Genomic DNA, 23,688 nt, shown 5'->3' with positions numbered 1-23,688 from the left:
AGGATGATAGACTTCTTCTGTCAGCTCCCCACAGTTTCCTTTGCAGGTGGGTTTTCAAGGGCAGAGGAAGGACATGGATGGATGGGAAGGTGGATAGGGTTGGGGTACAAATGTACAGTTCAAAACTAATCAGTATAAAGTCTAAAAACATTTAGAAGTTTAAACTTCCTAATATCTGTATAAATAAAAATATCATGAAAGAGCAATTAAAGAACAAATTGGCTAGGAATTTAAAAGAGAGTTGAGATGTATGCATGGGAGGGTTTGGAAAGAGAAAAGAGTAGAAACCTGTTCTTAATAAACAGTAATCTCAAAATTGTAAAACAGAATAAAAGTTACCAGATGATGGCTACACTGCCAAGGTCTAGCATTGAAACCAAAGAGCACGAGAGAGAGAGAGAGAGAGAGAGAGAGAGAGAGAGAGAGAGAGAGAGAGAGAGAGAGAGAGACATAAAATAGAGCTTTGCAAATGATACAGTTGAAAGTTCTAGTTCACAAAATACCCTGGAAACATATTGTTCCTTTTTGTCATTGTAACCTGCAGATCACTTGCAGACTCCACCTTCACCCCCTTTCCCACTGCTCCACTCTGCCCTCTTCTGGAAAACAATAAAGAAAGACTAGTGGGTGGGCCACTCTTTTGTCCCTACCAAGCCTGTTAGTGTCCACATCCCACTTCTAATGAAACTCCACCTGCAGGGAAATTCCTCTGACTTGATCAGTGACCACTTCCAACCCCAGACTCCAATCCTGATTTTACCCCTGAAAAACACTTACACAGGAAGGTGGTGGAGAGCAAAGATTTTAATTATGTACACTCTCCATCAGAAGGCAATGATTCTACATAGACTTAAGAAAAAAATTCCTTAACAAATCAATTGAACAGTCAGGAGGACAAGATAAAGACACTTCCAGACTCCTGGTCATGTGGGGCACAGTCCCAGCTCTGAAGTTCACAGAGGCAGCATGAGGCTCTTCCTGAGTTTTTCTCTGGCTCCTGCCAGTGAGTAGTATATTGAAGGATTTTAAGGTGTATTCTCTACACATTGCTTGGGTGTCTTTCCTTTCCAGGTTTCTGTCTCATGTAAGCCTCTGTTTTTGGTCATTTTTTGGAGCACTTTTAGCTTCAGAATTCACTAGGGGCAAGCATGTCTGCAAATCTGTGTGTGCTGTCATCTCTTGGCTGGTTCAGAGCCCATTGAACCCTTCTCGAGAATGTACCTTCTACTTCTTGAGGACCCCAATGTCTCCCTGAAGTTTCAGCCACTGTCTCCAAATGTCTTCTCTGTTGGCCAAGGGTCTTGACTGCACTTCCACTGTGTACCCTTTGTAGTTCTTCTCATACCATTGTCGATATTTCCTCTCCCATTCCTGGTAGCGTTCTTTCTCAAATGGGTCTCTAAAGTCAACACTCTGCTCATAATAGGCTTTGGTGTCATAAGGGGGTGGAACTTCTCTGTATCTATGAAAATACTCACGCTCTGTTTCTCCTTGAGGTATATTGTATTTAGTGGGAGACTGTCCCCTAAATGCTTGAGGAGATCTGGACCAGGAGTGGCATAGTCTATAGGGCCATTAAATTCCAGAGAACACTAGTTTTCCTCAGACCCTGGTTGTGTCCATTTTCCAGATGAGCATAGTTTCCCGGCAGACACCATCAACAGGTGAAAGTAAATGTCTTGAGGCAAGATACTGCATCCTGGGGCAGGGACAAACATCTCTTGATGACAGAACTCTGCAACAGAACAATGGAGGCCTCCTGGGGCCATGCTTGTGGATGCCAAACTAGGCTGGAGAAGATCAAGGAATCAGCAGTTCTCTAGAACTTTAAAGGCTTCTCTGGATGTAGCACCCTAATATGTTCCCTGATGAGTTCTGTGTAACCTACCCATAGCCTACTTTCAAGTCCTAAGTTCTATACACACTGTGGGGCATAGTTAAAATCTCTGAGCTGTCCTTTTCTTTGTTTCCCTTTTGGAAAAATCGTTTATTTTAGAAAGATAATTAGACTATAAACATTAGCTTTTCATCTAAAAGTACTTTTAATCTATCTTCACTCAATATATTTTAACACAAACACACACACACACACACACACAGAGAGAGAGAGAGAGAGAGAGAGAGAGAGAGAGAGAAACACACAAAAATACAGAGACTGTAGCACCTTTTTTTCCTTCTCTCCTTCCTTATTTCCTCCCTTCCTTCCTTCCTCCCTTCCTTCCTTCCTTCTTTGTTCCTTTTTATTTAGAATGTCTCTATGAAGAGGAGGGTGTTCTGAAACTCATTATGTAGATCAGGCTGGCTTTTGAACTCATATTTAGTAAGTTCGAATCATGGACCACCACACCCCCTAAGACTGATTTACCTTTTTATTCTAATGTGTACTTTGTTTTATTCTTTTAGAGAAATTATGGAAAGCATATATTGAAAGAAGCAGAGAGTAGCATTGTATTTTTTGCATACAGCCAGTCCCAAGAAGGCCCAAATTTAGTCTTTCAAATGACTCTAAAATTACAAAGTGAACATTCTCTAGAATCTGAATGTTACCATTTTGCAAGGTTGTAAAGAAAGTTTAATATATAGATATTTGAGAAACATCTATTTCCATATTCTGTATTTTTAGCTTTGATTTTTAAACAAATATATGCTATTGACATGTTGTGTGAGATCATAAACTCTCTTTGGGACCGGAGGTACCATGCATACATTTTGTACACAGACACACATGCATGCAACAGGGCAGTATGCAGTCAATAGACAAGTAAGTCAGATGAAAACACTCTTGCAGGGCTAACAGGAGAGGCTCAGGAGTTAGAGTACAAATTACTTTTGCAGAGGACCCAGAATTAGTTCCCATCACACACATGGTGACTCCCACATCTCAGGGAATTTGAGGCACTCTTGTGGGCTCTGTAGGCCCCATGCACACACATTATGAACCCACATGCATTCAGGAAAAACACTCATACGTATATAATAAGAACAAATGGGTCTCTTTAAAATATAGAATATCCTTGAATTTAAGAAAGTACACATTATTTATAGTATTCCCTTTAAAGAAATGACTTTAATATACTCTATATTTTGTAAGGACATTGATTTTCAGAATATAACATTTAAAAAGGAAATAACATTTGAAAGGTCATGTAACAATCTGTCATTAAAGAGTTTTCAGAAGGAAGGGCAACTTTCTATGAAGTATGCAAATGTCTCACACTCATTACTTCACTTGAGAGATGGTTTACTTCTTTATGTTGTACTTACAATATTTCTTGGTTTTTTGAAACTTATTTTATGGGTTCCCAAATACTATTTATAAGATTTGACAACGTCAACATTACCTAGAATCATTTTATTGTCTAACTTTATTTATTCTGTTAATTTTTATTTTTCAGTTCATGGATTTTTTTTTCAAGATTCATCCCTGAGTCCCCTGTCTCCCATATGAGCTGTGCAGGAGAAGATGTGTCTTAAAGCAAATCGAAGCAGCCTGCTTGGCAGAATCTGATCCCATGGAAAAAATGAAAGCACTGAGAAACGAAATCACTTAGGAGTCTAGAAATGACCATCAGATTTCAGCCCGGGGCAGCTGACAGCCAAAAAGAACTTGCTCTGTGGGAAAGTCCCAGTTAGTAGTGCCCTGAGAATCCATAGGATGGGCACTGATCATTGGGATTGGTCTCTGGGGGAACAGAAGCCCCACAGCGACCCGTGCTGTGAAGAAGTGGCTTGCCAAGCTCAGAGGCAGAGCTGCAGATCTAGTAAGACTTTGAACTTCTAGCTCCTCCATTGACCTGGCTCCAGCTGTGGCCCCTAGAAGTGTGGTCAAGCAGACAGAGGCACGAAGTATAGACTTGCCCATGATTGCAGGACTCGCCTATAACTCGGGGTGTGTGAGTAAGTCAGACAGGGTGGTCCTGTGTTCTCCCTGTAGGTCAAGTTTACCCTTGGCCCCTTGCTTGAGGCAACCTGGGAAAGGACAGCAAGATTAAACCAGGAACTGAGAGAGAATGACATTAGAGCTCTGGTCTGTGCAGATCCGGAAAACCTTAGTCGAAGGGAAGGAAAATCAGCTGCAATGAAGATTTGTGTTTGCATTGACTATGTTGACTCCCGGGGGATGGAGGATGGTGTCCCAAGTCTTGGCACAATTGCCTGGCGAAAAGGTCATTTACCAACAGTAAACAGTATGAAGTCTGGTTTTTAAAAACGTTGGAAGCCTCAGGGGGCAAGAAAACAAACCGAAACCATGGCACCTGCATCTCATCTCCTACATCCTTGCACCAGAGTGCAAGGCATTTTGAGTAGCATATAGGGACACACCTTCCAACCCTAAGTCCACACAGATTCCTACCTCCACCTGCATGACAGAGTCCACGCCTGTCAGCAAAGAGAGTCCTCTAAGAAACAAAATCACCTACTAAGTTTAAAATCACCTTCCGATTTCAGCTCGGTCCTGCTGACAGCCTCACAGAACTCCTGGACAAATCATAGCTGCTAGAGAAGGGGTCCAGAGTGTGAGCCCAGAGGTTGCCTCCAACTGGAACGCTATCACCGCAGCGCCCCCTGCTGTAAAACGTCTCAGGGCTGAGGCTCCCAAACAGAACTAAGGGCCACCTATGGAGATTTTTGGATTCCTTCCTTGCCTCTGGCTCCTGCTTTGCCCTCCAACAAACAAAACGGTCCTCCATGACAGCAGCTCATTGCAGGGGCCCAAGCTAACTCAAAGAAAATAAAGACCCTACTATGACTTACATCAGATCGGCTGCTGTCTGTTATGTTTGGAGATTACTAACATCCCTGGCAGCACAGTTCTCTTCCTGCCACTGACCTCCTATGTGTGTTGTTTCTGTTTTATGTCCTCTAAAACACAACTTTTGCCTTTTTCACTTCTTTTCTATTTTGTGGATTTGTGAACACCAGGTTTCAGGGTCTTTTGCTTGCCTTTCCACCTCTTTCAGGATTATGAATACCACCCACAGTATGAGTGCAGTAGGCTCATGTGATCCATCCCAGGGAACACAGTGCTGATGTCCTTGTGTGCCTGGACCTAGAGCAGGAGAGCTGGCTTTTTAGTTCTGTGTGAAGAAGCTGACTTGGGATTCTGCACCAGTGGCTCCTGGCCTCCTCCAGTACTGCCATGAGCAGATCTTGAGTCATTGCTGTCTGTCCTTGATATCCCTGACTTAGAAGACCTCTGCTTTGACTCTTCCTCATGAAACTGCTTGGCAATCTTGCTATCTACTTCCCTGTAAATATGACTCTGGTCCAAAGCACCCTGGAGCCCAACTATCCCTGCCTGCCTATATCCAGACACAAGAGACTGAAGAATAGACATGATATGTATATACACCTCAAACACAAAAAAATTAAACAGGAGACAGAGAGAGGGACTGGGAGAGTGAGCAGGTGGAGTAGAGATTCCCTGTCCTGAAGCTTCATCTCTACACTTAGCTGGTTTCTCCTAACCATTTCTCTGCTGGGAATACAGGAGTAGCATCTGCTCAGGATTCCAGTAGACCAAAGGACTATTAAGGGTATTTCCAAGCAGGTCATGGTGACACAGGCCTTTAATCTCAGCAGGAGGGAGGCAGAGGCAGGGAGATCTTTGCCTTGGTGGCCAGCTTGGTCTACAAAGTGAGTTTCACAAGAGCCAGGGCTACACAGACAAACACTCTCTGTAATGACTAGTCTTTGCTGTCAACTATATTGATTGAATCTCAAATTAGCAAAATCCAAAAAGGAAGACACACCTGCAAGGGACATTAGCTTAGTTCATAGAAAGTAATCTCTGTCTTTGAGGTAGGAACTTGCTTTTAATGCATATCTCTTTGAGCTGGAAAGACAGGGGCCTTTAACCTGGATCTTGAGTGCAAAAGACACTTATCTGTGTTATTGTGATTTTTTTTGATATGATCCAGGGTTTGTCTATAATCCCCCTGGCTGCCCTGGAACTCAATTTGTAGACCAGGCTCCCTTTAAACTCACAGAGAGGCACCTGCCTGATTCACTCCCATAGAGCTGGGATTAAAGGTGTGGGCCACCACACACACACAGTAAATACACTCATCTGTAATCCAGACATTGACTCTGAAAGACACACCCTTAATATGGGCCACACCTTCAGCTGGAGGCCTATATAAGAACACAGAGGAAGAAAGTGTTCAGTTTGCCTGCCTGCTCTCTCTTACTTCACTGCCACTAGAGCCTACTTCTCTGTGATTCCATCTTCTACTGAAGACCAACTGAGGCTTCCAGCTTTGGGGACTGAGAACATCTGGATTCTTGGATGTTGCTTCCTTTCCAGCTGTTGCAGAATAAGCAGGACTGCAGCCTGTAAGTCATTCTAATAAATCCCTGTTCAGGAAAGAGAGAGTGAGTGAGAGATCATTATATTTGATCTTTTACTCTCCTAACCAGGCATCCCAAATAGATTTGCTGGCCCAGTAGCACTTTCCCCATTGCCTTTCTAAAGAGTTACCTATAACATTTAAATCTAGACAATTGCATCCAGTTTGATAGCATCTTACTTTGAGAAGCTTCATTCTTTTTTCTTTGTTTCTTTCCATTGTTGAGATTAGGGATTTCTATATAGCACTAGCTGTCCTGAAACTAGGTCTGACAACCATGCTGGTGTTGATTGAGTTCAGAGATCCACCTGCCTCTGCTTCTGTATCCAGTTTGCTTCTTCCCCTTAGGTTCTAGGATGAAAGGATTTTGCCATGAAACAGGGAAGAATCTTGCCTCCTTAGACAATGCAAATAGATGCTAGAATTGTGGGTTTAAAACCCAGCTTCTGATAATGTAATGTTTGAGAGGGTTCAAGAAGTATAGAGTATAATTAACTAACTGGAGACTTCTCTGAATCACAAGGTCAAGGACTTGCCCTCAGCCTTCCATGGATAAAGCCAAGAAGATGATGCAGTTCTGTACCAGTTCTGTCAAGGATGCACCAGATTCTGAAGAACATGCACTGAAAAGTGCACCTGCCTTGCCAGCCCTGAGTACAAGAGGTGCCAAGTCTGAGCCAGGTTGTTTCTGTGGAGAGTCAGGTCACTGCTCTTAGGATGGTTTATCTGTCGTTTGGGATCTATATTCCTTCTGTGTATTTGAGAGCTTGGACTACCTGAGACACTACCGCAGATTGACTTGTGCCAAGAAGAGGGGCACAGATGTCTTCCAGAATGAGAGTCAGAGGGAGCCACAAGTGTCCCTAGGAGATGTGGAAAATGACAACTGCAAAAATACAGAGGAGCCAGACCAACCTTCACCAAGCTTGCTCAGGAAGAAAAAGCTGAACCTTGAGACCTGTGTTGGTGGAGACTGCCCTGACCAGGATCCTGCTTTTGACAGTCCCAGATGCCAAGGGTTCTGGGCATGGCTTCAAAGGGCTTTTGGCCAGAAGAAGAAGAGAAAAGGTCACCTAGAATCTCATTGGAGCCTTGGAGCCCAGAAGCCTGCTAAGGCTTACAATTAGAGAATCTTCTGTCAGCTCCTGCTGTTACAGGGAAGGCACAGACAATGGCAGTTGTGTCTTTGCAGCCATCTGTTTTGTTTGTTTGTTTGCTTGTTTGCTTGTTTACAGCTTTCTTAATAAAAGTGTTAAACTGCTGAAAATTTGTGCTCTTGTTGAAATGGTTCAAGGGAAATATGAAGGGTGGAGTGGGCACAGATGAGGATACTCTACTATTTCTTCTGTTGGTTGAAGGACTAACTGGTGGTTTGTTTTAAAGGAAGTTCTCATGGGATGTTAGGCATCCTGGTTCTCTTGTTTACTGTGCCATAAAATAACCAGTGAACAGGGAGCAACCTTGAGAACTTTGAGAAACACTTTTGCTGAATCAACATGGATGACAACTGATCTTCCCCCATGGTTTCCCTCCAAATTAATCTAGGAGTCACCTGCAACCTACAATTTACACTTCTTCCTTCTGTGTAGAATAGTCTAGTCCTGGATTCAGATTTCCTTGCTTTGCCAGTCTTTTATAGAGATTAGAGGCCTGATTCACCACTTCTGATCTGGAGAATCTTTCTATATTCAGCAATTTCCAGAGCAAATTTCTGCATCAAAAGTAAACTCACTTGAAAAACAGGACTTGGCCAAGCTGGAAGGTCATGGCACTGCTGACCCTGACTCACAAAACTAAGAAAAACCAACTGGCCATGAGAAGTTGGCTGTATGTGCTTCTAGTCTTGGAAGAGGTTCACATTGTACAAGCCTAAGGTCAGCTGTTGGTCTTCTAGAAAGTCTAGCATCACATTAGGAAATGGATGTGAGGTAGGCATGTTCATTCAGGCAGGTGGATCCCTGTGAGTTCCAGGCCAGCCTGATTTACAGAGACTTCTGGGACAGACAGGGCCATATAGTGAGAGAAACAAATGGAGGGATGGAGGTAGGGAGGGATGGGGAAAGGAGTGATGGATGGGTCTGAATGACAGACATTGCTGCATTTGTGGAGCATATAAGAAAGCAACTCTGCAAAACAGTGCTCAGGAACTGGGAGAGTCAGTGAGGATGGTTCTCCTGGGATTTTATCCCTGCAACACAAACCCTAGAAAGTTAGCAGCTCTCACTGTAGTCTACCCTTTCCCTCCAGTGCCAACTGTGTTCTCTACAGCAGACTGAGCATGTGGGAACTAGTGCTCAAGCATGGTCAACATCAGCTGTGATTTCAGGATAGTGTTTTTGTACTTTGATGGCCTTTGAATTGCAGTTTTACCTTTTCATTATTCTCAGGAATTTTAAGTGATCTTTTTCCTCCCAGTAATACCTAATCTGTGAACTAAGTCCTGTACCAGGCAAGAAAGTGATCACACCGATGTCAGTGTCAAGAGCACACTTAAGTGTCATCACATACAGTTTGCTCTCTGAACTTCATTTTTCAGGAAGTCTGTGTAAAAAATGAAATAAGCACTGTACCACACTACTGACCAGCATGTTTTCCTTTGAATTTTTAACATTTTTCGTAATTCACATTACCTGGACCTTTCAACAGAGTTGGGAAGGCTCAGAGATCATATTTTGGATTCACTGAGAGAATGAAGGCCTTCCATAATTTCTTCTGTAAATAGCAGAACTGGGAGAGTAGTTAGTTCTTCAATACTTCATCAACAATAGAAAATACAAGACATGCTTGCAGAATTTCTGTTACTATTGCAGAAATTGCTAAAATTAAATTGGTAGTAAAGTGGAATGGAGATTAACTTGAAACTCCTAGTTCCAGCACTTTATTTATACAAGCCTTGATTGGTTTCTGGACACTGCCATTGTCTTAGTCAGGGTTTCTATTCCTGCACAAAACATCATGACCAAGATGCAAGTTGGGGAGGAAATGGTGTATTCAGCCTACACTTCCAAATTGCTGTTCATCACCCAAGGAGGTCAGGATAGGAACTCAAGCAGGTCAGGATGCAGGAGCTGATGCAGAGGCCATGGAGGTATTTTTCTTACTGGCTTGCTTCCCCTGGCTTGCAGAGCTTGCTTTCTTATAGAACCCAAAACTACAAGCCCATGGATAGTACCACCCAAAAATGGTACCTCCCCGCTTGATCACTAATTGAGAAAATGCCTTACAGCTGGATCTCATGGAGGCATTTCCTCAACTGAAGCTCCTTTCTCAGTGATAACTCCAGCTTTTGTCAAGTTGACACACAAAAGGAGCCAGTACAATTGACCCTTTGTCAACTTGACACACAAAGACATCAATATTAAGCCTCAACCCTTACTTTCTTATTCATCCACAAGACCTAATAACTCTAAATAACCTACAGTCTTTGCAAATTCCTACATATTAAAATTTCAATCCCTTTAAGATATCCAGTCTCTTAAAATTCAATGTCTTTTTACAAAGCAAAGTCTCTTAAGTGTGGGCTCCACTAAAATACTTTCTTCCTTCATGCTGGAAAAATATCAGGGCACAGTCACAATCAGAAGCAAAATCAAACTCCAACCATCCAATGTCTTGGATCCACTCACGAACTTCAGGTCTGATACCAAGGGCTTGGGTCACTTCTCCAGCCCTGGACTTTGGAGCACACACCTTGTCTTCTAGGCTCCAGCTGCCTCTACTCCACTGCTGCTGCTGTTCTTGGTGATCACCTCATGGTACTGGCATCTCAAGACATTACTGTCTGCCACCACAACTGGGCTTCACAAATAGTCTCTCATAGACTCCCTTTATGGTGACAAGCCTTGACTCCTCTGCATGACCCCTTCATGTTTTCAAACCAGGACCACCTGGGTGAGTCTTACACCTTACCATGTCCAGCCACTGCCCAAGGTATAACCTTGGCTATCTCTGAAACACAGCTTCTTTGTGCTCTCAAAAAAATACTTCCCAGAAAATTTCACCTCAATGACCCTGGTCTCTTCTTAATCATGACTAATTTCTTAGCTCTAGTTAACCAGCATCAATAGTCCCAGTAATGCAAAGTTTTCACCTTAGTATCTTTAGTTCTGGTATCTTGTTAATCACAGCTGATTCTTCAGCCCTAGCTAGCACAACCCACAGAATCTTCACAACCAAAATAGCAATGGCCTTGATAAGATTCTTTGATTTTCCCTCTGAAATTTCACAAGCCAGGCCTCCATCTTCTGCTTTCTCAGCTTGGTTTCTTAGAGAACCCAGGACTACCATCCCATGGATGGCACCACCCACAATGGGCTCAGCCCTCCACTCTTGATCACTAATTGAGAAAAGGTCTTACAGCTGGATCTCATGGAGGCATTAACTCAAGGGAGGCTCCTTTTTCTGTGATAACTGCATCTGGTGTCAAGTTGACTAACAAAACTGGCCAGTACAGGTCTCCTAGGTGAACTTCAAACACATCCTGAAATGAATTGGAAAGGTTTATCCAAACTGAAATAGGTACCTTGAACACAAGGAGTCAAATGACTAGTTCACAGCCTGAATTCCTAGAACTTCCATCGAATGGAGTCTGGGTGTTAGGAAGGTTATTTAACTCAGAAATGTTTATTGTATTTACTTTGTTTGCAACTTGTCATGTGTAGAGAGCTGCTCCCCAGAAGATGGCGCCTGGCAGGCAGCCAGGCAAAAGCTTGTACCTGTAAACACAAGCCTTATTAGGAATATATAAACAATATGCCGCTTTCGCTAGTAGAGTGCCCATAGTATTATGCCACGTGGCGGAGAATTGTTGGCTGGCCTTAAGGGGATATAAGCCTGACGCGGAAGGGGAAGGTGTGCTATTTCTGTATCAAAAGCTTGAATTAAACTGCTTGAGGAAGAACTCAGGAGTTTCGTTTACTTTCTGCTGGTCAGAGAGGAGTAACAGCAACAGTAATGGGTGTGTGTACTTCAGGACTCTGAAGTACAGTATATGCTTACATGTAAATGACTGTATGTTATCCTATTTCATGAAGTTTTAAAGTAAACAAACCAAGGTGGGAATCAGGAGACCCTTATGATCATGGACCTGTCTCAAAGCACCAAATACAGCATCCCTTTCCCTTCCCAACTCAGGTGTACAGGAAGGGCTTTCCTGCTCAGCAGGAGACTTCAGCACTGAGACTTCTTGTGGAAATTCATCCATCAAGAACACAGAGGGAACTAGGGAGGAGGGTTTACCCACTGGGCAGGACTGTTACGGGCAAGTGAATTCAGGGATTCAAGCTGCTGCCCCTTTAAATGATGGTTCTGGCCTTGCCAGTTGATTTTGTTCTGAAAAAGTATTCTAGAGAAAACCAGCCAGGACCCCCAAGGATACACCAAAAAATAAAAAATAAAAAATAAAAAATAAAAAATAAAAAATAAAAAATAAAAAATAAAAAACAAATAAAAAGAAAAGAAAATTTACCTACATATAGAACCCAGGTATGCAGATCTCATCTGAGCCACCACAGTTCTTGGATTTCTGATCCTCTCCTAAGTCAGGCATCTCTGAGCTGTTAAACCCTAGAGACTGCTGTTGTAGAGGGATTAGCCATGCCTACATCCTATCTGACAACTTCCCTAAGCTGTTTCACTCCTATGGATGTGGAACTCAGGGATGTCCTAGAGTGGGACAATAGGATCAGCTGTCTCAGGTGCTGCTTTACACTGTGTCCAATTCCTTCATTAATCTGCCCATCCCAGAGACTTTCCTCTAAAGTCTATTAAGGGATTTAGTTCCTTGTTCTGAGACTTGCTACTTGTCTTCACCTTCTCTCTGCACACAGACACCACCCCACACCCTTGCAAGTGCTTAGATTATCAATGAACCTGACCACCTGAAATTTTTATCATTGAATCTCTCTACCTGACAGGGAAAGAATAATTCCCTTTGGAGGGTCTCACTGTGCAGTCCTTGCTGTTCAGGAATTTACTCTGCAGACCAGACTGACCTTGAACTCAGAGACCTACCTGCCTCTAAGGTGCTAGAATTAAAGGTGAGCACAGGCCTACCTGGCTCTGGAAATAGTTATCTATTTATTTATTTATTTATTTATTTATTTATTTATTTATTTATTTTGAGACTGGGTTTCTCTGTGTAGTCCTGGCTGTCCTGGAACTCACTCTGTAAATCAGGCTGGCCTTGAACTCAGAAATCTGCCTGCCTCTGCCTCCCAAGTGCTGGGATTAAAGGCCTGTGCCACCACCACCTGGCTGTAAACCTTAAGAGGCCTTTTGCTATTCCTCAGATTCCATGCATAAAACTTTTTTGTTGGATCTGGCAGTCAGCTTATACAGTAACATCTGAAATGGGCATTGTTTAAAGGAGAAGAGCAGCTCCACAGCGACCCCTACTGTGAAGAAGTGGCCCGCCAAGCTGGGAGGCAGAGCTGCTGGTCTAGGAAGACTTTGAGCTTCTAGCTCCTTCAATGACCTGGCTCCAGCAGTGGCCTCTACAAGTGTGGACAAGTGGACAGGAAAACTAACTATGGATTTGCCCAGGGTTGCACAACTCGCCTAAAACTCGGCGTGTGCCTGTGAGTCAACCGGGGTCGTCCTGTGTTTCCCCTGTTGGTGAAGTGTACTCTTGGAATTTGGCCACAAGGCAACAGGGGAAAGGGCAGCTAGATGGAAAAGACAATCTGAGACAAAATCGCATTGGTGCCCTGGTCTGCGCCATCTGGAAAACCTTAGGTGAACAGAAAGAAAAGTACTTGTAATGGAGAATTGTGTTTGCACAGTGACTTCCGGGGGGACGCGGGGGTGTCTCAAGTCTTGGCACGATGGCTAGGCTGAAAAGGTCATTTACCTATGGAAGAAAGCATGAAACCTGCTTTTAGAAAGGTCCAGATGCAGAGGACCAGAAAAGAAACGGAAACCGGGGCACCCACAAGGCATCTTGCATATTCTTGCACCAGGGCTCCAGGCATTTCAGTCAGCATTTAGGGACACACCTTCCCTACTACAGGTCTGTGCAAAATCCCACCACTGCCTGCTTGACCAAGTCCAGTCCTGTCAGCAAAACTAATGTACAGAGAAACAAAATCACTTATGAAGTTTTAAAATCACCTTCGGACTTCAGCTTGGTCCTGCTGACAGCCTAGGGGAACTTGGCTTGGGGAATAAGTCAGAGCTACTACAGAAGGGGTCCAGAGTGTGAGCCCTGAAGAGCCCACCAACTGCAGCTCCAGAGCCACAGCGCCCCCAGCAGTGGACAAGTCCAGGGCTGAGGCTCCAAAGCAGAACTGAGGGTCTGTCAATGGAGACTTTTGGCTTCTTGCCAGGACTCCTTCCTTGGCTCTGGCTCCTCTGTTTTGTTGCCCTCCAACCAACAAAACCGCATGTCCTGCATGACCTTGGTTCATTGCAGGGGCCCAAGATAACTCAAATAAAATAAAGACCCTACTATGAGTTAAATCAGATCTGCTCCTGTTGTTATTTTTGGAGATTACTAACATCCCAGGCAGGACAGTTCTCTTCTTGCTCCTCATCTCCTTGGTGTGTGGTTTCTGTTTTATATACTCTAAAACCCAACTTTTCCCTTTTTCACTTCTTTTTCTATTTTGTGGATTTGGAAACACAAGGTTTCAGCATAATATGCTTGTTTCCCCCAACCCCTTTCTGGATTATGAATACCACCCACAGTTTGAGTGCAGAAGGCTCACATGATCTATCCCAGTGAACACACAGCTGAGGTGTGTCTGGACCTAGAGCAGGAGAGCTGGTTTTTAGTTTTTGTGTTTGAAGACGTTGACTTGGGATTCTGCACCAGTGGCTCCTGGCCTCCTCCAGTACTGCCATGAGCAGATGTTGAGTCCTGGCTGTCTGTCCTTGATATCCCTGACTTAGAAGACCTCTGGTTTGACTCTTCCTCATGATACTGCTTTCCAGTCTTACTGTCTGCTTCCCTGTAAATATGACTCCAGTCCACCACAGCATGGAGCCGAACTATACCAGCAAACCTCTGCTGGCCTCTGTCCAGACACAAGAGACTAGAGGATGGAAATATCATGTGCATTCATCTCAAAGCCAGGAAATAAAACACAAGACAGGGAGAGGGGCTGGGAGAGTGAGCAGGTGGAGAGGAGATTCTCTCTCCTGAAGCTTCATCTTTACACTTAGCTGTTTTCTCCTAACCATTTCTCTGCTGGGAATACAGGATCAGCATCTGCTCAGGACCAGCTGACCAAAGGACTATCAACAGGATTTCCTAGCCCGATTTGGTGACACGTGACTTTTATCTCAGCAGCAGGGAGGCAGAGGCAGGGAGGTCTTTGCCTTGGTGGACAGCTTGGTCTACAAACTGGATTTTACAAGAGCCACGTTTACAGAGAGAAACATCCTCCGTAATGACTATTGTTTGCTGTCAAGTATGTTGATTAAATCTTGAACTAGCAAAATTCAAATATGGAGGATACACCTGCAAGGGACTTAGGTAAATTTGTAGACAGTAATCCCTGTCTATGAGGTAGGAAGGCTTGTCTTTAATGAAGGTCTCTTTGAGCTTGAAAGACACAGGTCTTCAATCTGGATCTGCAGCAAGAAAGACACATATTTGTGTTATTGTGATTTTTGTTTTTGATATGGGCAGGGGTTTGTCTATAACAACCATGGCTGTCCTGGAACTCACTTTATAGACCAGGCTGTCTTCAAACTGAGAGATATCCACCTGCCAGATTCACTCCCATAAGGCTGGGATTAAAGGTGTGAGACACCACAGGAACACACACCTTTATTTTGGGCCACACCTTCAGAAAAAGGCCTATATAAGAACACAGAGAAAGAAAGTTTTCAGTCAGTCTGCTTGCTTTCTCCTAGCTAGCAAATCTATCCCTTCACTAGCACTAGAGCCTCTGTGATTCCATCTTCTACTGAAGACCAGCTGAGACATCCAGCCTCAGGGACTGAGAACTTCTGGATTCCTTGACTTTGCTTCCTATCCATCTGGTGTGGAATAAGCTCACCTGCAGCCAGTAAGTCATTCTAATAAATCCCCTTTCAGGAAAGAAAGGGGGAGTGAGAGATCATTATATTTGATCTTTACTCTCTAAGCCAGGCACCCCAAATAGATTTGCTGGCCCATTAGCACTTTCCCCATTGCCTTTCTAATCTGTCCCCTATAATGTTTAACTCTAGACAGTTGCTTCCAGAGTGATAGCATCTACTTTGAGAAGCTTCACTCCTTTTTTGTGTGCTGGTTTAGATTTTTGAGACTAGGTATTCTTGTGTAGCCCTAACTGTCCTAGAACTAGTTCTGACAACCATGCTGGCCTTGAGCTCAGAGATCCAGCTGCCTCTGCTTCTGTGTCTGATATGCTTTTTTCCCTAAGGTTCTTGAAAGAAAGGCTTTTGTCACTATTGGGCAGAATCTTGCCTCCTCAGTCAAGGCAAATAGATGCTAGAATTGTGTGTTTAAAACCCAGCTTCCCACAGTATAATGGTTGTGAGGGGACAAAATTCAGGCTATAAGTAATTAAGTGGAGGCTTCTGAATTACAAGGTCAAGGACTTGTCCTCAGCCTTCCATGGATAAACCCAAGAAGGTGATGCAGTTTTGTCCCATTTCTGTCAAGGATGCACCAGATTCTGAAGACCATGCACTGAAATGTGCACCTGTCTTGCCAGCCCTCAGTACAAGAGGTTCCAAGTCTGAGCCATGTTGTTTCTGTGGAGAGTCAGTTCATTGCTCTGAGGATGGTTTATTTGTTGATTAGATCTATATTCTTTTTGTGTATTTGAAAGCTTGGACTACCTGAGACACTACCACAGATTGAATTGTGCCATTAAGAAAGGGTTTTTGTTGTTGTTTTTCAAGTTTGTTATTTAGTTTGTCTAAGGCTGAGGCCTCATGAGCTCCCCCTCTTCCAGGTCTGCATGTGTATTGGTGTTCTCCTTGTTCAGTCTCCACGTTGGCAGCCACATTGCTGAGACTGCAGTGCAGTAGCAAAATGTGAATTTATATTAGAAGGAACTGCTGTAATATAGGGTAGAGCTTTTTGTTGTTTTGTTTTATTTTGTTTCATAAATGACTGACTCTATTCAAAAACTCACTTTTTATAGAACAGCTCAGGTTTTTGTCTGTTAGGCTCCATAAGAACCTGGCCCCAAGATGGCAATGGTCACCCGAGGGCCGAGTGATAAACAAGTCCTTATTAGGTATGAAGGCTGTGCTTCAAGGTGGCCTGATCTTACACAAGCGTCCTGAGCCTATGGAGAGATGATATGTGGCATGAGTTCATGGGCTCCTGGCAGGGTTTATAAGCTGCGTCTGGGAAGGGATCCCAGGCTCGCCATCTTGACTACCAACTGCTAAGCATCCTGAGTAAACTGCTGTGAGAAGGAAACAGTTGTTCCCCATCTTAATTCCTGCTGGTCAGGGTTGGCGCGGCACATTTGTCTAAAACTTGGATTTTTCCTTTACTTAAAGGATCGACTCTGCATTAAGTAGGTTGATATTTTACTCAAATGATGAGCGGTTTTTTTTAATACAAGTTGAATATTTATTTATGGACTTAATAATGACTCCGGAAATTAGTGATTGACAACCATGTTAATAAAGCCAACTAAAAGTTTTAAGTTTGATTTATTGATGGCCAGATAAAGAACAGTCTTGTGCTTCTGAAAAATCTATGATAACCTAGCTCAGAGGCACAGAAAAATTAAATGTACAACCCCAAATTGACATCAAAGTTAGATAATGATCAGGGAAACCTTGAAATGTTCATAATCATAATTTTGTCCAATTTAAAGGTATATCTTTCTTGTTAATTTATGTCACTTTATTTTGGTGACTACATCTGCACCATGGTCAAGGCCAAGGAAATGTCAAATGTGTGGACACATTGGAGGGTGGGGTAGAGGGCTGAGAACTGTCTGGGCAAAACAAAATTGAGTCAGAATAGGGTAGCTAGACCTTAGATATTTCAGACTGCATTAAATAGATTGATTTTTTTCTCTTTTGGTGTTTCGAGACAGAGTTTCTCTGTATAGCACTGGCTGTCCTGGAACTCACTCTGTAGACCAGACTGGCCTTGAACTCAGACATCTGCCTGCCTCTGCCTCCCAAGTGCTGGGATTAAAGGCATGTGCCACTTTAAACTGACTGACTTTTCATGAGCATGACTGCTTGGTTCTTACAGATTCAACATTTATATACAGAACAAACTCTTAATTTGAAAGGCTGATGATAGGAAAAATTTAGCCTTTCTGAGAGGATCAACTTCTAATTTCAATCATGAAGGCAAAGTAAATGCAGGCTGAATTTATACTGTGTTGTTTCAAGTTGTTCCCTTAAATTACAAGTTTAACTTCACACATTAGCACATTAAAGTCCAGAGAACACTAGTTTTCTTCAGACCCTGGTTATGTCCATTTTCCAGATCAGCATAGTTTCCCAGTAGACACCATCAACAGTGGAAAGCAAATGTCTTAAGGCCAGATATTGCATCCTAGAGCAGGAACAAGCATATCTTGAAAATGGAATTGTGCATCTGAACAAAGGAGCCTACCTGAGACCATGCTTGCAGGTGCAAACTAGGCTGGAGGAGATCATGGAGCCTGGAGTGCACTAGATCATTTAAAGACTTCTCTGAATGGAGCATCCTATTGTGTGTTCTGATAAGGTCTTTGTAACCTACCCATAGCCTACTTTCAAGTCCTAAGTTCTGTTCACCTTTTGGAGCATAGTTAAAAGCTCTGTGTTGTCCTTTTCTTTGTTTCTCTTTTGGAAAAAATCTTTTATTTTATGAATACATTTGTACTATAAACATTAGGTTGTCATCTAAAAGTACTTTTAACTTATTTTCCCCAAAATATTTTAACACACACACAGAGAGAGAGACAGAGACAGAGACAGAGACAGAGACAGAGACAGAGACAGACAGACAGAGAGAGACAGAGAGAGAAACAGAGATTGCACCACCTTTCTTTTTTCCTTCTTTCCTTCCTTTTTAATTAGGATCTCTCTTTGTAGCCCAGGGTGTCCTGAAAGTCATTATGTAGATCATGCTGGATTCTGAACTCCAGAGTACTTAGGTCAAATCATGTACCACCACACTCACTCAGACTGATTAACGTTTCTATTCTAATGTCTGCTTTGTTTTGTTCCTTTAGAGAAATTCTTGACAGCATCATCCCTGGAGCCCAGCTCCCTGCTGCTAGCTGCTGACATTACCAAGGCCCCACCTCCCCAGGGCCCCAAGCCCTGGGCAGAGACTGCCCGGGGGAGTCAGTTGTAGTGGCAGAGAGCTCAGCAGAGAGCGGGCCAGGGCACAGGGACCATGCCTAGGAAGAAGCCCTTCAGTGTGAAGCAGAAGAAGCAGCAGCTGCAGGACAAGCGGGAGCGGAAGCGAGGGCTCCAAGATGGGCTTTGCTCCAGTTCCAAGAGCAGCAGCGGGGTCCAGGAGCTGCGGGAGGAGCGGACCCGCAAGGCTGATGGGGAATCTGTGACCCATCATATCCGCAGGCTCAACCAGCAACCTTCCCAGGGACTGGGGCCCAGAGGCTATGACCCCAACCGCTACCGCCTGCATTTTGAACGGGACAGTCCAGAGGAGGTGGAGAGGAGAAAGAGAGCAGCCAGAGAGCAAGTGTTGCAGCCTGTCAATGCTGAAGTGCTGGAGTTGGATATCCGGGAAGTGTATCAGCCTGGCTCAGTCCTGGACTTTCCCAGGCGGCCTCCTTGGAGCTATGACATGTCCAAGGAACAACTAATGAGCCAAGAGGAGCGGAGCTTCCAGGAATACCTTCGGAAGATACATGGGGCATACACTTCGGAGAAACTCAGCTACTTTGAACACAATCTGGAGACATGGAGGCAGCTGTGGAGGGTGTTAGAGATGTCTGACATCGTCTTGCTCATTACTGACATCCGACATCCGGTGGTGAACTTCCCACCAGCACTTTATGAGTATGTAACTGGAGAACTAGGGCTGGCCCTGGTGCTGGTCTTGAACAAGGTGGACCTGGCCCCGCCAGCTCTTGTGGTTGCCTGGAAGCATTATTTCCACCAGCACTACCCCCAGCTCCACATCGTCCTGTTCACCTCTTTCCCCCGGGACACGCGAACCCCACAGGAGCCTGGTAGTGTCTTGAAGAAGAATCGGAGACCAGGGAGAGGATGGACTCGGGCACTGGGGCCAGAGCAGTTGCTGAAAGCCTGTGAAGCCATCACTATGGGAAAAGTGGACTTGAGCAGCTGGCGAGAGAAGATTGCTAGGGACCTGGCTGGGGAGTCCTGGGGTAATGTCTCTGGTGAGAAAGAGGAGGAGGAAGACCAGCCAACAGTACTGGTAGAGCAGCAGACTGACTTAGCAATGGAGCCCACGGGCCCCTCCAGAGAGCGCTACAAGGATGGGGTGGTGACCATTGGCTGTGTAGGTTTCCCCAATGTGGGGAAGTCCTCACTGATCAATGGGCTGGTGGGGCGGAAGGTGGTGAGTGTCTCTAGAACGCCAGGCCACACCCGGTATTTTCAGACCTATTTTCTCACCCCCTCTGTGAAGCTCTGTGACTGTCCAGGCCTTATCTTCCCCTCTGTGCTGCCCAGGCAGCTGCAGGTTCTGGCTGGAATCTACCCTATTGCCCAGATCCAGGAGCCCTACACTTCTGTGGGCTACCTGGCTTCCAGAATCCCTGTGCAGGCCCTGCTGCACCTGCGCCACCCAGAGGCAGAGGACCCTTCAGCTGAGCACCCCTGGTGTGCCTGGGACATCTGCGAAGCTTGGGCAGAGAAATGTGGTTATAAAACAGCCAAGGCAGCTCGAAATGATGTGTACAGAGCAGCCAACAGCCTCCTTCGCCTGGCAGTGGATGGCCACCTCAGCCTGTGTTTCCACCCTCCTGGCTACAGGGAACAGAAAGGCACCTGGGAGTCTCATGCAGAGATGGCAGAGCAGGTGCTGTCACAGGGCAAGGTGGGGGGATCAGGTGATGAAGAGGAGGAGGAACTGATCAGCTCCTGTGAGAAAGAAGGAGAGGAGGATCAGGATGCAGATGAAGAGGGAGAAGGAGATGAGGACACCCCAACTTCAGATCCTGGGTCCTGCCTAGCAGCTGAAACCCAAGCTGAGACTGAGTGACATTGGAGCCCTGGTCTGCTCCATCCCTAAAACCTTGGTGAACAGAAATAAAAGTAGTTGTATTGTAATGGAGATTTGTGTTTACACTGAGGCTTGGGGGGGGGGGGGTGAATCATGTCTCAAATCTTGGCACAGTGGCTGGGCTCAAAATGTCATTTACCTATGGAAGAAAACAGGAAATCTGCTTTAAGGAAGGTCCAGAGGCAGAGAGGACCAGAAAAGAAACCAAAACTGCATCACCTACCTGCCTGGCATCTTCCACATCCTTGCACCAGGGATCCAGGCATTTCAGTCAGCATTTAGGGACACACCTTCCCTACCCCAGGTCTGTGCAAAATCCCACCACTGCCTGCTTGACCAAGTCCAGTCCTGTCAGCAAAGCGAATGTACAGAGAAACAAAATCACTTATGAAGTTTAAAATCACCATCACACTTCAGCTTGGTCCCGCTGACAGCCTAGGGGAACTTGGCTTGGGGAATAAGTCAGAGCTACTACAGAAGGGGTCCAGAGTGTGAGCCCTGAAGAGCCCACCAACTGCAGCTCCAGAGCCACAGCGCCCCCAGCAGTGAACAAGTTCAGGGCTGAGGCTCCAAAGCAGAACTGAGGGTCTGTCAATGGAGACTTTTGGCTTCTTGCCAGGACTCCTTCCTTGGCTCTGGCACCTGCTTTGCCCTCCAACCAACAAAACTGCATGTCCTACATGACAGTGGTTCATTGCCTGGGCACCAGATAACTCAAATAAAATAAAGACCCTACTATGAGTTACATCAGATTGGCTCCTGTGTGTTATTTTTGGAGATTACTAACATCTCTGGCAGCACAGTTCTCTTCTTGCTCCTCATCTCCTTGGTGTGTGGTTTCTGTTTTATATACTCTAAACAACAACTTTTCCCTTTTTCACGTCTTCTTTTTTGTGGATTTGTAAACACAAGGTTTCAGCATAATATGCTTGCATCCCCCAACCCCTTTCAGGATTATGAACACCACCCACAGAATGAGTGCAGAAGGCTCACATGATCTATCCCAGAGAACACACTGCTGAGGTGTACCTGGACCTAGAGCAGGGGAGCTGGTTTTTAGTTCTCCTGTGTGAAGAAGCTGTCTTGGGATTCTGTACCAGTGGCTCCGGGCCTCCTCCAGAACTGCCAGGAGCAGATCTTGACCAATGGCTTTCAGCCCTTGATATCTCTGACTTAGAAAACCTCTGGTTTGACAGTTCCTCATGAAACTGCTTTCCAGTCTTACTGTCTGCTTTTCTGTAAATATCATTCCAGTCCATGGCAGCATGGAGCCCAACTATCCCAGCAACCTCTCCTAGACTCTGTTCAGACACAAGAGACTAGAGGATGGAAATATCATGTGCATTCATCTAAAGGACAGGAAATAAAACACAAGACAGGGAGAGGGGTTGGGAGAGTGGGCAGGTGGAGAGGAGACTCCCTGTCCTGAAGCTTCATCTCTACACTTAGCTGTTTTCTCCTAACCATTTCTCTGCTGGGAATACAGGATCAGCATCTGCTCAGGACCAGCTGACCAAAGGACTATCAACAGGATTTCCTAGCCCGACTTGGTGACACATGACTTTTATCTCAGCAACAGGGAGGCAGGGGCAGGGAGATCTTTGACTTGGTGGACAGCTTGGTCTACAAACTGGATTTTACAAGAGCCACGTTTACAGAGAGAAACATCCTCCGTAATGACTATTGTTTGCTGTCAAGTATGTTGATTCAATCATGAGCTAGCAAAATTCAAAAATGGAGAACACACCTGCAAGGGACTTTGGCTAAATTTGTAGACAGTAATCCCTGTCTATGAGGTAGGAAGGCTTGTCTTTAATGAAGGTCCCTTTGAGCTTGAAAGACACAGGTCTTCTTGATCTGGATCTGCAGCAAGAAAGACACATATCTGTGTTATTGTGATTTTTGTTTTTGATATGAGCCAGGGTTTATCTATAATACCCATGGCTGTCCTGAAACTCACTTTATAGACCAGGCTGTCTTCAAACTGAGAGATATCCACCTGCCTGATTCACTCCCATAGGGCTGGGATTAAAGGTGTGAGACACCACAGGAACACACACCTTTACTTTGGGCCACACCTTCAGAAAGAGGCCTATATAAGAACACAGAGGAAGAAAGTTTTCAGTCAGTCGGCTTGCTCTCTCCTAGCTAGCAAATCTATCCCTTCACTGACACTAGAGCCTACTTCTCTGTGATTCCATTTTCTACTGGAGACCAGCTGAGACATCCAGCCTCGGGGACTGAGAACTTCTGGATTCCTGGACTTTGCTTCCAATCCATCTGGTGTGGAATAAGCTCAACTGCAGCCTGTAAGTCATTCTAATAAATCCCCTTTCAGGAAAGAAAGGGAGAGTGAGAGATCGTTATATTTGATCTTTACTCTCTATACAGGCACCCCAAATAGATTTGCTGGCCCATTAGCATTTTCCCAATTGCCTGTCTAATCAGTCCCCTATCATGTTTACCTCTAGACAATTGCTTCCAGAGTGATAGCATCTACTTTGAGAAGCTTCATTCCTCTTGGTTTAGATTTTTGAGACTAGGTATTCCTGTGTAGCCCTAGCTGTCCTGAATCTAGTTCTGACAACCAGGCTGGCCTTGAGCTCAGAGATCTACCTGCCTCTGCTTCTGTGTCTGATATGCTTTTTTCCCCTAAGGATCTTGAAAGAAAGGCTTTTGTCACTATTGGGCAGAATCTTGCCTCCTCAGGCAAGGCAAATAAATGCTAGAATTGTAGGTTTAAAACCCAGCTTCTCACAGTATAATGGTTGGGAGGGGACACAATTCAGGCTATAATTAACTAAGTGAAGGCTTCTGATAATGTAATGTTTGGGAGGGTTCAAGAAGTATAGAGTATATTAACTAACTGGAGACTTCTCTGAATCACAAGGTCAAGGACTTGCCCTCAGCCTTCCATGGATAAAGCCAAGAAGATGATGCAGTTCTGTACCAGTTCTGTCAAGGATGCACCATATTTTGAAGACCATGCACTGAAATGTGCATGTGTATTGCCAGCAATGAGTACAAGATATACCAAGTCTGAGCCAGCTTGTTTCTGTGGAGAGTCAGGTCACTGCTCTGAGGATGGTTTATCTGTCGATTGGGATCTATATTCCTTCTGTGTATTTGAGAGCTTGGACTACCTGAGACACTACCGCAGATTGACTTGTGCCAAGAAGAGGGGCACAGATGTCTTCC

At 44.6% G+C, this 23,688-nt stretch overlaps 1 pseudogene; it reads left to right on the top strand.

Moving 5' to 3' along the window:
• Window positions 1-18,669: 18,669 nt before the first annotated feature.
• On the top strand, window positions 18,670-20,469 carry LOC117723808 (guanine nucleotide-binding protein-like 1 pseudogene; annotated as a pseudogene).
• Window positions 20,470-23,688: the final 3,219 nt, after the last annotated feature.

This window comes from Arvicanthis niloticus, chromosome 19, assembly GCF_011762505.2.
Source record: "Arvicanthis niloticus isolate mArvNil1 chromosome 19, mArvNil1.pat.X, whole genome shotgun sequence".
NCBI classification, from domain to species: Eukaryota; Metazoa; Chordata; class Mammalia; order Rodentia; family Muridae; genus Arvicanthis; species Arvicanthis niloticus.
This window is presented reverse-complemented; position numbering and strand designations above follow the sequence as displayed.